Here is a 4,623-nt window from a genome sequence, read left to right as displayed (position 1 = left end):
TTAGTAGAGACGGGGTTTCACCGTGTTAGCCAGGATGGTCTCGATCTCCTGACCTCGTGATCCACCCGTCTCGGCCTCCCAAAGTGCTGGGATTACAGGCTTGAGCCACCGCGCCCGGCCAAAACAATCATACTATTTAAAAAAAAAGGTATTTAGGCAACAACTAGCACAATGAGTAGAATAGTACCTCACATCTCAATACTAACACTGAATGTAAATGGTCTAAACGCTCCAATGAAAAGATACAGAATTGCAATATGGATAAGAATTCACCAATTAACCATCTGCTGTCTTCAAGAGACTCACCTAACACATAAGGACACATGTAAACTTAAGATAAAGTGATGGGAAAAGATGTTCCATGCAAATGGACACCAAAAGCAAACAGGAGTAGCTATTCTTATGTCAGACAAAACAGACTTTAAAGCAACAACAGTTAAGAAAAACAAATTGGGGCATTATATTATGACAAAAGGACTAGTCCGACAGGAAGACATCACAATCCTAAATATATATACACCTAATACTGGAGCTCCCAAATTTATAAAACAATTACTACTAGACTTAAGAAACGAAATAGATGGCAACAGAACAATAGTGGGGGACATTAATACTCTACTGACAGCACTAGACAGGTCATCAAGATAGAAAGTCTACAAAGAAATAATCGACTTAAACTATGTCCTTGAACAAATGGATTTAACAGATATTTATAGAACATTCCACCCAACAACTGCAGAATATACATTCTATTCATTAACACATGGAACACTCTCCAAGACAGATCATACGATAGGCCACAAAACAAGTCTCAACAAATTTGAGAACACTGAAATTTTGTCAGGTACTCTCTCAGACCACAGTGGAATAAAATTGGAATTCAACTCCAAAAGGAGTCCTCAAAACCATGTACATACAGGAAACTAAATAACCTGCTCCTGAATGATAATTGGGTCAACAATACAATCAAAATGGAAATAGAAAAATTTTTTGAACTGGCCGGTGCAGTGGCTCACGCCTGTAATCCGAGCACTTTGGGAGGCCAAGGCAGGTGGATCACCTGAGGTCAGGAGTTTGAGACCAGCTAGACTGATATGGTGAAACACTGTCTCTACTAAAAATACAAAAATTAGCTGGGCCTCATGGCAGGTACCTGTAGTACCAGCTATTCAGGAGGATGAGACAGGAGAATTGCTTTGCTTGAACCCAGGAGGCAGAGGTTGCAGTGAGTGGAGATCCCGCCACTGTACTCTAACCTGTGTGACAAAGCGAGACTCGTTTCAAGAGAAAAAAAAGAAAAAAGAAAATATTCCTCGAACTGAACAATAATAGTGACACAAACTATCAAAATCTCTGGGATACAGAAAAGATGGTGCTAAGAGGAAAGTTCATAGCATTAAATGTCTACATCAAAACATCTGAAAGAGCACAAATAGACAATCTAGGGTCACACCTCCAGGAACTAGAGAAAGAAAAACAAAACAACCCCAAACCCAGTAAGAGAAAAAAATTAGCAAGATCAGAGCAAAACTAAATAAAATTGAAACAAAAAATTACAAAAGATAAATGAAGCAATAAGCTGGTTGTTTGAAAAGATAAATCTAATTGATACACAATTAGCAAGATTAACCAAGAAAAGAATAGAGAACATCCAAATAAGCTCAATTAGAAACAAAACGGGAGATATTACAACCAATGCCACAGAAATTCAAAAGATCATTCAAGGCTACTATGAACACCTTTATGCACATAAACTAGAAAACCTCGAGAACATGGATAAATTCCTGGAAATATGCAGCCCTCCTAGATTAAACCAGGAAGAAATGGAAACCTTGAACACACCAATAACAAGCAATGAGATTAAAATGGTAATTTAAAAAGTTACCCACAAAAAAATACTCCAGGACCAAACGGATTCACAGCTGAATTCTATCAGATATTCAAAGAAATGGTACCAATCCCATTGACACTATTCCAAAAGATAGAGAAGAGGGGAATCCTCTCTAAATTATTCTATGAAGCCAGTATCACCCTAATACCAAAACCAAGAAAACACATTAAAAAACAAAACTACAGACCAATATCCCTAATGAACATAGATGCAAAAATCCTCAAAAAATTCTAGCTAACAGAATCCAACAGCATATCAAAATGATAATCCACCATGATCAAGTGGGTTTCCTACCAGAGATTCAGGGATGGTTTAACATATGCAAGTCAATAAATGTAATATATCACATAAACTGCATTAAAAACAAAAACCACATGATCATCTCAATAGATGCAGAAAAACCATTTCACAAATACCAGCATCCCTTTATGATTAAAACCCTCAGCAAAATCAGCATAGAAGGGACATACCTTAAGGAAATAAAAGACAGCTATTACAAACCCACAGCCAACATTATACTGAACGGAGAGAAGTTGAAACCATTACCACTGAGAACTGGGACAAGTCAAGGATTCCTACTTTCACCACTTCTATTCAACATAGTGCTGGAAGTCCTAACCGGAGCAATCAAACATGAGAAAGAAATAAAGGGCATCTAAATTAGTAATGAGGAAGTCAAACTGTTATTGTTTGCTGATGGCATGATTATACACCTAGAAAATTTTAAGGACTCATCCAAAAAGTTCCTCAACGGGTGAATGAATTCAGCACAGTTTTAGGAAACAAAATTAATACACACAGATCAGTAGCTCTGCTCTACACCAACCACGACCAAGCTGAGAAGCAAATCAAGAGCTAAACCCCTTTTAAAATAGCTGCAAAACAAATAATGAAATACTTAGAAATATACCTAACCAAGGAGGTGGAAGACGTCTACAAGGAAAACTACAAAACACTGCTGAAAGTAATCACACATGATACAGGCAAATGGAAACACATCCCACACTCACGGATGGGTAGAATCAATATTGTGAAAATGGGACTGAGCAGGAACCCGCATCCAGGAAAAGATCCCTTTGCTCCTCCCTCAGAATGAATGGAGACCAGAAATCAGATGTTTATGCCCAAGAAGAGCAGGATTTTGTTCAGCACTTCTCCCAGATCATTAGGGTGCTGACTGAGGATGAGATGGGGCACCCAGAGACAGGAGATGCTATTGCCCGGCTTGAGGAGATCCTGGGGTATGATGCCATTGGAGGCAAGTGTCACAGGGGTTTGACTGTGCTAGCCATCCGGGAGCTGGTGGAGCCAAGGAAACAGGATACTCAGAGTCTCCAGTGGGCCCTGACTGTGGGCTGGCATGTGGAACTGCTGCAAGCTTTCTTCCTGGTGGCAGATGACATCATGGATTCATCCCTTACCCGCCGGGGACAGATCTGCTGGTATCAGAAGCCAGACATGGGGTAGGATGCCATCAATGATGCTATCCTTATGGGAGCATGTATCTACCGCCTGCTGAAGCTCTATTGCCGGGAGCAGCCCTATTACCTGAACCTGATTGAGCTCTTCCTGCAGAGTTCCTATCAGACTGAGATTGGGCAGACCCTGGACCTCATCACAGCCCCACAAGGCAATGTGGATCTTGGCAGGTTCACCGAAAGGAGGTACAAATCTATTGAAAAGTACAAGATAGCTTTCTACTCCTTCTACCTTCCTGTAGCTACAGTCATGTACATGGTGAGAATTGATGATGAGAAGGAGCATGCCAATGCCAAGAAGATCCTGCTGGAGATGGGAGAGTTCTTTCAGATTCAGGATGATTACCTTGACCTCTTTGGGGACCCCAGTGTGACCCGCAAATTTGGCACTGACATCCAGGACAACAAATTCTGCTGGCTAGTGGTTCAGTGTCTTCAATGGGCCACTCTGGAACAGTATGAGATTCTGAAGGAAAATTCTGGCAGAAGGAGGCCGAGAAGGTGGCCTGGGTGAAGGCACTGTATGAGGAGCTGGATCTGCCAGCCGTGTTCTTACAGTATGAGGAAGGTAGTCACAGCCACTTTATGGGTCTCATTGAACAGTATGCAGTGCCCCTGCCTGCAGCCATCTTTCTGGGGCCTGCACGCAAAATCTACTAGCGGAAAAAGTGACCTAGAGACTGCAAGAGCGGGGAGAGGAGGCTCTCGAGGAATAAATTATTGTATAACCAAAATATATGTATAGATACATATATTGTGAAAATGACAATACTGCCCAAAGCAATCTACAAATTCAATGCAACTCCTATCAAAAATACCACCATCTTTCTTCAAAGAACTAGAAAAAATAATCCTAAAATTAATGTGGAACAAAAAAAGACCCTGCATAGCCAAAGTAAGACTAACCAAAAAGAACAAATCTGGAGGCGTTACATTACCCGACTTCAAAATATACTATAAGGCCACAGTCACCAAAACAGCATGGCACTGGTATAAAAATAGGCATATAGACCAATGGAACAGAATAGAGAACCCAGAAATAAAGCCAAGTACCTAATGGTCAACTGATTCCGGCAAAGCAAACAAAAACATAAACTGGGGAAAGGACACCCTATTCGACAAATGGTGCTGGGTTAATTGGCAGGCCACATATAGAAGAATGAAAGTGGATCCTCATCTCCCACCCTATATAAAAATCAACTCAAGGTGAATCAAAGACTTAAATCTAAGACATGAAACCATAAAAATTTTGAA

The 4,623-nt window shown here is 40.6% G+C and overlaps 1 pseudogene across 1 annotated transcript; it reads left to right on the top strand.

The window, feature by feature from the left end:
* The first annotated feature begins 2,935 nt into the window (after positions 1-2,935).
* On the top strand, positions 2,936-4,041 carry LOC112622189 (annotated as a pseudogene). Its single transcript, XR_003118954.1, has one exon. The product of XR_003118954.1 is annotated as a farnesyl pyrophosphate synthase pseudogene (transcript).
* The last annotated feature ends 582 nt before the right edge of the window (positions 4,042-4,623 follow it).

The sequence above is a fragment of the Theropithecus gelada genome, chromosome 4 (assembly GCF_003255815.1).
Source record: "Theropithecus gelada isolate Dixy chromosome 4, Tgel_1.0, whole genome shotgun sequence".
Classification (NCBI taxonomy): domain Eukaryota; kingdom Metazoa; phylum Chordata; class Mammalia; order Primates; family Cercopithecidae; genus Theropithecus; species Theropithecus gelada.
Note: the sequence above shows the minus strand (reverse complement) of the source record. Positions and strands in the feature narration are given on the sequence as shown.